Here is a 12316-nt window from a genome sequence, read left to right as displayed (position 1 = left end):
TAGTTATTAAGACTAAATTTACCAACCTATACTTTAAAAAGTAACAATGAAAGCAAACTGCTTCTAGTAGAATTTTATCAATGTAAGAATGACAATCTTCTTCTTAAAAAGCTATAAACTTGTTCCCTGGGGCATTTAAAATCTTGCATACAGCTTCTCTCCCATTTTTATTTCCAGTGCTGCTCTTTACTGATCAAACATAATAACAGCAGAGAGTCAGCTAAGCACATTAAAAGCTTCTTGCCCTCTTTTCACCATTCTAATGTGAACAGAATATGAAAATAAATCCACAAGGGAAAGTGAAGGAATAATTTCAATGACTTGTATTCATCCTGTGTCAAATACCAAGCAAGTGTGTAAGCAATCAAAATATAAAAAGAAATGAATACAGATGAAAGGAAATACACTTAAAGACAGTTAAATTTTCTTCTACCAAATATTAAGGAACTAAATATATTATTTATTATATTGGGTTTATTATATTTTATCATATTTTAGTTGAAATATTTTGGCTAATAATGTTCCCTAGACAATGCCTTTGGCTGATGTATAGTAAAATTATCATGAAACAATAATATAGACACATTAAAACAAAAAGAGAACATTTGATACTTATATTTCATTGAATTCCTAGATTTTTGCTTTGTGAAGGCCAAAAAGGAACCCAATAATAACACATTCTTTTATGTATTTGTAAATAACTTTTACTTTCTGCCAATCTGTTTAACTGCATGACTTGAACGTGCTATGAGAAGAGTCATAAGCAATTATGAAACCTTGATATTAATACAAATCTGAGACCAAAAAAAAAAATGAATTATAGATCTATGGGTTGCTACTAAGCTGAAGAACAATCATTCAATCTTGGATCAAATAAAGAAACTTACTTTGGGCATGTGACACAAGTGGAGAGAAAACAGAAGGCTTGGTAGGGTTAAAGAACTAGCAATGAAAGAAAACAGATCAGATGGATTGTGGGATCAAAGAAATTACTGTATTGTATATGGTCACCAGGCAGCCAACTCCAGGACACCTAAATAACACCTTGGATTACAAGAAGCTGTGCCTACCAGATGTGTGAGTGCTATTCACTTCTTTTCTTTCTTTCTTTTTTATAAAAAGTTTTTTCTTTTTTCTCTTCATAACAAACATTATATCATTGATCAATCAGTGCGTCAGTTGGGTACAAATTTTTTGTGTCATCATATTTAATGCTTACCATTATTTTCTTAATATGTACATACTTTTACATTTCAATTTATTATATCTCCTGTTAAAGCATTTTCCTTCCAAATTTATTTAATTTTATACCACTTTTTGTCCATATTCACTTTCCATCCAATGATAAAATTGGCTCCCATATATTATAATACTCCGATTCTTCCTTCCCTTTAATTGCCAATGTTAATCTATTCATTTCTGCACATTCTAATATTTTCTCAATTACCTCAAATCCCTCTGTAGGGATTTATTTTGGCTTTCCAATTTTGTGCAAATACAATTCTCGCTGCAGTTATTACATGAATAATCAAATATACATTTTCTTTACTAAATTTCTCAAATAAAATACCCAATAAAAACAGCTCCGGTTTTAAATCAATATGTTGTTGCGTCATTGAATTTTTGCCCAATAGTTTCTCACTTCTGCACACGTCCACCACATATGATAATACGATCTCGGTGTCTGGTGGCATTTCCAACATTTAGTTGATTTAGTTGGTTTTTGCCAATCTGTCCGGTGACATATGCCATCTATAAAACATTTTATACAAATTCTCTTTATATACTGTTGCAATTGTTAATTTATAGTTTTCTTTCCCATTGTTGCTGCCATTTATCTAACTCTATTGCGCGTCCAAAATTTTTTGCCCATACTATCATTGTTTCTTTTTCTTGTTCTTCTTCTAATTTAATACAAAATAAGTAACTATACAATTTTTAATCATTCTCTCATCTGTTCCTGTGAGTATCTCATCCAATTCTGTCATCTCCAAGTAGAAACCATATAACTTAGCATCTTTTTCATATCTCGATTGTATTTGCAATTGTATGTACCAAACCATATCAGTTCCTTGTACTTCTAATTCTTGTTTTGTTTTCAATTTCCCCTTTTCTGATAAAATATCTTTATATCTAGTAATATTTCCCATATTGATAATATTTGGATGTATTAACGCTTCCATTGTTGAAAGCCATGTTGATATTTTCAAATAATGTTTTTCTCTAACTTTCTCCCATACTAATAATAAAGCATTTATTACATAATGTCTTTGAAAATAACTATGTATCTTATTCTTTCCATACAATAAGAAAGCATGCCAACCCAGTTGTAAATCATGTCCACCCAATTTCAATAACCTTGTATTTCTTAGTACAATCCATTCTTTCATCCATGATAATGTTGCTGCCTGATAATATAATTCCCAGTTTGGTAGTCCAAACCCTCCTCTAAGTCTTGCATCTTGTAACATTTTTATGTTAATTCTCGCTTTTTTCCCTTGCCATATAAATTTCATTATTATTTTATTAAGATTTTCAAAATATTTTTTTCTAATTTTATTGGTATTGTTTGAAATAAAAACAACAATCTTGGTAATATATTCATCTTAATTATTGCTATTCTGCCCATTAATGATAATTGTAAATTCTTCCATCTCTCCAAATCCATCTCAATTTGTCTTTTCAATTTATAGTAATTATCTTCCTTAATCATTATACATTTTGCTGTTAATTGAATTCCTAAATATATTACCTTTTTAGCAATCTGAATATCTAATTTTTCCTTTAACTCCCTTTTCTGCTTCTCTGTGATGTTTTTCACTCATATTTTCATTTTGTCTTTATTAATTTTCAACCCTGTTACTTCTCCATATTCTTCTCTTTGTTCTATTAATTTTGACCCTACTTCTTGGAGGTCCTCTAAAATAAACACTAAATCGTCTGCAAATGCCTGTAGTTTATATTCTTCTTCTTTAATTCTCATACCTTTTATCTCTTCATTTTGTCTTATATTTCTATTTAATACCTCTAGTGTTAACACAAGTAATAATGGGAACAGAGGACATCCCTGCCTTGTACCCTTCATAATGTTAACCTTCTCTGTCATATCTCCATTTACCATCACCTTTGCTGATTGCTTATAGTAAATTGTTTTAAATCTCCCGCCAAAGTCAATAGTCTGTAATTGCTTTATCATAAATTGCCAATTTACGTTGTCAAACACCTTCTGTGCATCAAGAAACAACAACACCATTTGTTTTTCTGGATGGGCTTCATAATATTCCAAAGTATTCAAAATTATTCTCATGTTGTCTCTAATCTGTCTCTTAGGTAACAAACCATTTTGATTTGTGTGTATAAATTTATTTAACAGTCTCTTTAGTCTATCAGCCATTATTGATGCAAATATTTTATAATCCATGTTTAACAGAGAAATCGGTCTGTATTTTTTTATTTGTTGCAGGTCTGTATCTTCTTTTGGTATAAGAGTAATATATGCCTCCATCCGTGAGTTTGGTATCTTCGCTTCTTCCAGGAGTTCATTAAATACTACCAGCATTGTACTGCTTATTACATTCTGTAATGTTTTATATAACTCAATCCATCTGAGCCTGGTGTTTTACCATTCTTTTGTTTTTTGATCCCCTCTGTTAGTTCTATCATCATTATCCTTTCCTCTAATGCCTTTTTGTATTTTTCTGGTATTTTGGGTAATTCAGATTTTTCTAGGTATTGTTTTATCGTTTCTCCTGATATTGTCTCTTGTTTATAGAATTTCTCATAATAGTTCTGTACTATTTTTTTATTTTCCTCATTTTGATTACAGTTCCTTCCTTATCCATTAGTTGATTAATTAACTTCTTTTCTCTCTCCTTTTTTATTTTATATGCAAACCATCTTCCTGGCTTGTTTGCATTTTCAAAGAAATCTTGTTTAGTCATTGGCATCCTTCAGTCTCAAGAGACTATGGTATCATGCTCATAGTCTTCTGTTTAGAAGCCTTTATTTTAAGAGCCAGGTTCTCTTTTTCAATTAAATTCAATTCATGTTTTTTCAGATCCATTTGATTTTTAATCCTTTTATTTTGTGAATCTTTCTGCAGTTCCATCGCTAATTTCTTATACTCCTCTTCCAATTTTTTTTTTTGAGTTTGTCTTTTCTTTTTGTTCCTTTTTCCAAAGTAAGTCATTGCCAATCATCAAATGCATCTTCTTTTCTAAGCTTCCATAATCTCTTATCTAATGATCAATTGAAGATATCCAGATATCACAAAAATTTAAGAGGAAGATTACATTGTGGAAGACTATACCAAGACATTATATGAAGTATTACAGGGACAGCAATCAGGGCCCAAATACATTTTGTCTTTCTTATTCACACAGATACAATTCAGACACATTCCCATTTGTTCTCCTTTATTTTCTTAGCTTGTATTCTCACCACAGTCATCCCAATTCCTAAGACAGCAGCAGGCCAATCCTTTACTATGGTATACAAATAACTTGCATATTTGTATGTCTTTCCTCTGGGACCAAGATTAATGTAATGTGATCTTATTTCTATTGGCCTCATGAATAATGTATGCCTTATAATATTGGTTTAATTATGTATATGCCATATATTAAAGATATTTCACTTTATTTACTTGTATTATTTTATAATACAGGAGGACCCGTAGTGGCAAAGTGGTTAGAATGCAGTATTGCAAGCTAATTCTGCCCACTGCAAGGAGTTCAATCCTGATGGGCTCAAGGCTGACTCAGCCTTCTATCCTTCCGAGGTTAATAAAATGAGAACCCAGATTGTTGGGGGCAATATGCTGACATAAACCATTCAAAGAGAGCTGTAAAGCACTATGGAGTGGTATATAAATCTAAGTACTGTTAATATTTATATTCTATATTCCAGATTTATGGAAGCTGCCAAGAAGACTTGATAGGAGACAGAGACCGATCTGTCTGTCCATCTGTGTCTGTCTGCCCATCGGTCTGTGTATCTATCAATTATCTATCTATCTATCTATCTATCTATCTATCTATCTATCTATCTATCTATCTATCTATCTATCTATCATCTATCTATCCTCTATCTGATTTTAAGGCAGCTGAACCATCTTTACCAATACATAAACTATCCAAAGAATTTAATGTCATAACATGTAGATGCAAAAACAACTTACAAATATTAGAAACAACATCCAAATTAGATTTCTGGCTTTTATCATAGTTGGAAGGCAATAACAATGAAGTTATTAATTGCCACTTAGCCTTCTGATCATCTAGAGCTCATAGTGAGCTATCTACCAAACCTTTCAATTCATGTTTTGACTTTGGGAAAGATGTAAGGGTGCAGATGGATACACGAGTCTCCAGAGGCAAATAGCGGGGTTGGTCATTGCTAATGGATGCTAGTTAGCATTCATAATTACTCAAACTCTAACTAGCATTCATCAAACCAGTATTTAAGATTAACAAACCAGGTTGTAGATTCTGTGCTAAGCATTGTCCTTGACACTGTTTCCAGTCCATGTTCCTAGCATTAGCCATTTTTTTAGTGTTAACTAGAATCAATTATGTATTTTACCATCAGTTTTCTTCAGTTTAAATTTTCTAATTGCCTTAAAAACTATAAAATGTGCAAACTGTTTACTCTTCCAATGCATACTGATGGGAATGTTTCTAAAAATCTATATGAATGCAAATGTTTAATTTGGAGTAAGTCTTATACTGACATGATCATGAGTATGATTTATATGTACTTTCATCCATATCAGAATACACATTAAATTAGTGCTAACATCTTAGGAAGTAAATCAATTTGCCCAAGTCTTTCATAATGTTTAGCAAAAATCTTCTTTGATATGCAACAGTTTTATAATTATGTGGCAGGGAAGTGTGAATAATCCAAGTACCAAAACATATCCTCTTCATCCATTTTCTTTAAGTGCAATTATCACTGCAACAAGTTTCCAGTTTTAAGTTCCAAATTGCCTCTGCTCTTGAGACTTATACTTGCATGCAATGAAAAGCCATTTAAACATACTGTACTGCCAAAGTCTTTATATGGCAAGAGAATGCTTTGGCTGAACATTCTTAATCTTTGAATACGTTTTTAATAAACTGTGTCTTTTTTAATTTTCTAGGTTAATGGGTCTTCAGTAATATCAGAGCACAAAAGAAAAGGAAGGGGGGAAAACAGTGGAGTTACAAATGGAATAAACGGCATTAATGCAATAGCAAACAATATGCCTGTGTAACTACTCCAGAAGTATAAAATGAAAATTCAGAATGAAACAATGAATAATGGGCCTTTCTATTTATTTACTACTTTTCTCCCAAGCACACTATCTTGTAGACAACAAGAAACCAAACAATACAATCTGGTACCTTCAATAATACAGAAATGCTAAAGACAGAATAGGATAGGATAGGATAGGATAGGATAGAATAATATTATATATATATAATATATGTATCTTTCCCATGTGGCCAGATTATGAAGGTGTCGTCTACATATCTGAGCCAGAGTTTGGGTTTGTGATCAGATTTTTCTAGAGCTTGGGTTTCAAAGTATTCCATATAGAGGTTTGCAATGACAGGTGAGAGGGGGGATCCCATGGGTGCTCCTTCTATTTGTTTGTATTTCTGTCCATTATAGATGAAGTATGTGTTGGATAGGCAATGGTTGGTCAGATCTAAGATGTGCTTGGGGGGGGTTATATTTGTTTTGGATAACTGTCAAGGCTTCTTTGATTGGTACTTGGGTGAAGAGGGATATGACATCGAAGCTCACGAGTAGGTTGCTATCTGCACGCACTCTCACACCACCACCCTGCCCAGATCAACTCTGTAGCCAAGACACTCATTTCCAGAACAAAACGCGTAGCTGATGAACAACACCTAAAAACCGAACTACACACTCTCACTAACGTACTAACATCCAATGGATTCCAAAGAAATAAGATCACCAACCTAATCCAAAAAGAAACCCCCACTAAAATCCAAGACAGAGAACAAGAAAACGGCAAAGCCCTCCTCCCATACATAAAAGGCACCACAGACAGAATAAGCAAAATCCTCCACAAACATAACATCAAGACAGCATTCTGCACAAACCAAAAAATATCCACCATCCTAAGGAACCCCAAAGACAAAATTGAGTTAGAAAATCAAGGAGTATATGAAATCCCATGCACCGCCTGCCCCACCACATACATCGGACAAACCAACAGACGAATAAGTGCACGCATAGAAGAACACAAGAACTCAGTCAGAAAAGAGGAACCAACTTCTTCCCTGGTCCAACACCTTAAAGCCACAGGACATGATATTGACTTTAAAAAGACCAGAACTATCGCCAAAATTGAACACTTTAACAACAGAATAATCAGAGAAGCCATCGAGATAGAAAAACGCCCACACAGCATGAACAAACGAGACGATACCTCCCGCCTACCAGCCATTTGGAAACCCGCCCTTATTGACAAACGAGTCCCTAACACGACGAATGACACCAGACCCACACTCACGAGAGCCACACAGGATGTCACCACCACACATCCACGGAGAAAGCAGACTCAAACCCACACTGATAATGAGCCACGACCAAGGACCAGAAGCCAGACCGCAGCTGCATCATTAGCCACTTTAAACCCCTCCAATCCATACATGAAGCAGACTGACACCCACCATGAAGAGCTCGCACGGCCACAAACACGAAGCCAAACAACAACGCAGCTCACCAGCTCAAATCCCACTGCAACTCAGACTAAGCTGAGCACAACCAAGCCCCCACCCAAACAGAACACACCCCCAGCCAATCAGAGCACAACCAACCCCCCATCCAATCAGAGCACAGCCAAGCCCCTAACCAATCAGAACACACCTCCACCCAATCAGAACACAGCCAAGTTCCCACCCAATCAGCTCACACCCCCACTAGCAGTTAAAAGGAAGAGACAGCTGCGATCTCACATTGCTCCTGGAAGCACGAAGCCGAGAACACCAGCCTGAAGATGACGAATGAGACTTCGTCGAAACGTCGCCAAGACACTTCCAATTTTACGTGGAAGAAGACCCGAATAACCAAAGACCTACATACAAACACCCACGAAAACCTGAGAAAACTATATATATATATGCATTCAATATCAGATACTCAGTTCATATCAAGCTTAATATCTCAGTAAAAGTAAAAAAAAAAAGGTTTCCCCTGTCCAGTTGTGTCCAACTCTAAAGGGCAATGCTTTGTTCCTTAGCTGAGGGAGCCAGCATTGCCCAAAGATACTTTCCGTGATCATGTGCCCAACATGACTATATGCCAAGGGGCACAGATTACTTTCCCACCAAAGTGGTACCTATTTATCTACTCACATTTGCATGCTTTCAAACTGCTAGGTTGGCAAGAATGGGAGCTCACCCCGTCATACAGTGTTTAGGTCTCAAACCTGGGCTGCCAGCTTTCTGGCTGATAAGCTCAGTTTCTTTAAGTGCTGAGCCATCACGCCTCTGTATCTCAGTAAAGCCAACTTACCTAATATAGCTTACTTGCTATGAATGCTTCTATATTTAACTAATGAGTCGACTGAACTATTTAATGAATTACAGATGCAAAGTAATTCTGGTTACGTAGCAAGGGTTCATTTTAGTTTTTCCTTTGCTATACCCCCTTGGAAATCCTTCAGGTTTATTGCCCACAAAATTACTTGGAAAATATTTTGTAGTTGAAAGTTTATTGTGGAGTTTCACTTCTTAGCCTCTCACCATTTGTGCCTTGAAAAATGGACTAGAAGGGCAGGGTTGGTTTTTTTTCTTTAGGGATACAGTTTCCTATGGGTTGCATTCTATTGACTATGGAATCTCCCTTGCATATTAAAAGTCCTTGGGCATTCCTTCCCAGTTAATTAAGACTGCTTATCCCATCTTTGTAACCCCCATGAATACAATGTTCAGATATTAAAATTTACTCTTCTCCATATCTACTTCAGGATATTATCTGGATGTTTAATTTTACCTGAATGCCACTCGTTCAAACATTACACAGAAGTATGGACATCTAAAATTGGATTGGCAGATCTCCTTTGGGACAACTCTGTTATCTGGTTGCTGGTGTCTATACCTGTTATGCAATTCATAATTGCATAACAGGTAGAGTCCCTCGGGCTTTGGGCGGCATAAAAATGCGACTAATTAATTAATTAATTAATTAATTAACTGTGAAGGAGCTGCTTTATTCACATTTCAAAGAAAATACTAACCTAGCTACCTACAGAGTAGTCTTGCCTTGGAAGAAAAAAATCCTTTCTCTCTGTCTCTCTCTCTCTCTCTTTTTCTCTTTCTCTTTCTCTCTCTCTCTCTCTCTCTCTCTCTCTCTCTCACACACACAACTATTTTCTTGTTAGAGCCTCAATAATGCTTATCTTGTGGCTGCATCTGGGCTGCACAAATTATCAAAAGATATCAAAAAATTGTGAAAAATGGATTAGACAGAGCATCCAGAAAGAACAAGGACTGCCACAACATATGATCTATTAGGAGAGTGGTGGCAACTTTTCCAATAGTTGATATTGAGTGGAAATAAAAATTCATTCTGGGATACCATCAATTATTACCTTACAGTACTGTGTGGTGGAACTATACACACAGCAGCACCGCACAGGCCCACTCTGGAAGAATATTAAGGGAATACTATCAAAGCAGTGCAATTTATGCTTATATGATTTCTATTCAACTTGGGGGGTGGGGAAGGGGGGAGAATGTATGGCAGAATGTTTCCAGAATCCATCCTCCTATTTCTTGGTCAGCTATGCTTCCTTTTCTCTGAAAACTGAGCATATGTATGGTCTATCACCACCTCAGGTTTCAGCAACTCTTGACTATGTTTTTCTGATTGTCATTCTTACCATTAGGTTTGCACATTATATTCTTTCACTTACAGAGAACTGCTTCCTCTGTCAGCTGATTTTATAGTGGCTTGTTTGAGCTAATAAATGTTCAACTCCTTTAGGAGCTGAAGGGGATGGCACTTAATGCTCCAGTCGTCTTTTTTTTTTTTCTCTAGGCGCTGTTGACAAGCATGTACTTGCTGGTACATTTATATATGAGATTGTTTTCTGGAAGGAACACCAACATTCCACAAATATTCACGTAATGACTTTGATCATACCATTCATTTTCTGTTTCTTAGGCACCAATAGTAGATGTCTTTTTCCTTCTTGGTTCTGTCACTACCCACTATCCAGGAAGAGAGATGTTAGGGATTCCCTTAAACTAATCTGCCAAAGTCCTATAAGCTCTCTATCTTTCATTACTCAAAGATTTGTTTCAAGGAAACTAGCTGCTTTATATTCCTTCTATTGTCTCTGTGGCAGCCTCTGCCTGCTCAGCAGAAAGCAGTCACTTAATCACCCACAAAAGGTAATCAGCAATTCTCAAGACACATCCCTTGCAATCAGCAAATATTCAGAAGATTCCTCAGAACAGGCATAGTTCTCTAGTCATGCCACTGTGCTCTTTATTCCTTTCTCTTGTTGAACTCCATTGCTAAATCTTATAATTGTGCTTGTTAACTGAAAGCTGACCACAAATATATTTTTTCTTTTTCCCTTCCCTTCCTTTTCCATACCTTCTTCATTAACAAACTGGTTTTTATGCTTCATCAATAGATATTTCTTTAAGCAGGTATCATAATATTTTTAATGTAATGGGAAAAACAACAGCCATATGCTGTATTTAAATTAGTGATTTGAAGCAGTGTTCTAACTGCTATCCAAATGTATGCGGATCCTAACTCATTCAAGTGGAAATACTGCTAATAAATTTGATGGAAATGGTGATTATTTCAGTTTATATTTATATTCCAACTTTCTGTTCAGAGTACAGATAAATGAAGGTATCCTAAGAGACCCAACAAATACAATATATGTCTTCAATGCAATAAGTAGGATTTGCAAAATTAATCAAGTTTGTTTTCAATTTCCTTATCTGCATATTTCATGAGCATGAACTACCCTGCAGTGGAGTTAATAGGAAGGTCTCTGAAGAACTTAGCATGAGATATTTTAAAAAGTATTCCTTCTAGGGGGAAAAAACCCTTTAAAATGCAGTTATAAACACAAAATGTTGGAAGCCTTGTATGAGATATTGTTATCACCCAGTTGTAGATTTGTATTTATTAATCTGCATGGAAGTATTTTTAAACAATAGGTTAATTATATGAATTAAGTTAAAAATCTTCGTTATTAATGTTAAATTTAGCACTTTTAAGGTAAATTTAAATTATATGCAACTAAGAAAGGTGGATGAAATGTGATTACACATACAGCATAGCTAGGAACAAATGTTGTTTAAAACAACATTCATAGGAATAGAAACATGCATAGGGATACAAAGCAGCATTGATCAAAATCAATTTTGAAAATTAGCAAAATTCAACATCTGAAATACTGCAAAAGAATCAGAATTTGACCTCTTACCAGAGACATGATAAAATTTAACAAAAGTTAGATATCTTCACTATATAAATTACCATTAGTGATTATTTTACATGAGTTATTTTATCTCCAGTAAATAAAAGTGAATATTAAGTATTTTTCAAGATTCTACATTTCTTCTGATCAAGTACAGTTTACACAGGGATTATTTGAACCTTTAGAATGTCTCTGCAGACTTGTATTTTATTGTCTATTAGACAGTAGTCAATAGACTATTGTATATTGTCTAACACAGTTCATGTCCTACATGATACAGTTTGGGGCTGTCAATAAATTCTACTAATAGCACTTGGCTCTGCTGATTTTTCTCTATTGTAATTTAGAAAGTAGGATTATTGCAGTTACTTTCACAGATGAGAGTTATGAAAATATCTCCTCAAAGTTTCACTACACGATCACTTTCTTAGATTCTACCTTTCTTTTCTTTTTTTTAATTCAAATTCAAAATACTACAACAATTTCCAGATGTTTAAAACAGTGGTGAGTTTCTACTGGTTTGCCCCAGTTCGGGCGACCCAGTAGTGGGGGCGGCGGGAGACTCCGCCCACCTGCCCAGGTGTCATCACGGACACTCTGCGCATGCGCAGAAGCGTCACGCATGAGCGAAGCAACTGCATGTGCACACACAGTCCCAATTCTGAACCGGTACCAAAGGTAAATGGAACCTACTACTGGTTTAAAAATATTAAAATTATTAAAATTGCATGTACATAGGATTGACATTCTGGGAGGAGGTTTCTCTCTACAACTTATATGCATGAAAAATTATAATTCACAATTGCTAGATTACTCTAAAATGTTGTGGAATTCTGCAAGTTGAATCAA

General features: G+C 35.1%; 1 protein-coding gene across 6 annotated transcripts in view; it reads right to left on the bottom strand.

Annotated features, from left to right (window-relative positions):
* Positions 1-12316, bottom strand: part of TENM2 (teneurin transmembrane protein 2) — a 959433-nt gene that overhangs the window by 194336 nt on the left and 752781 nt on the right. The window lies entirely within an intron of this gene.

Source organism: Pantherophis guttatus, chromosome 2, assembly GCF_059756535.1.
Source record: "Pantherophis guttatus breed Tessera chromosome 2, ASM5975653v1, whole genome shotgun sequence".
NCBI classification, from domain to species: Eukaryota; Metazoa; Chordata; class Lepidosauria; order Squamata; family Colubridae; genus Pantherophis; species Pantherophis guttatus.
The sequence above is the reverse complement of the archived record's forward strand: the minus strand, read 5'-3'. Positions and strand labels throughout refer to the sequence as shown.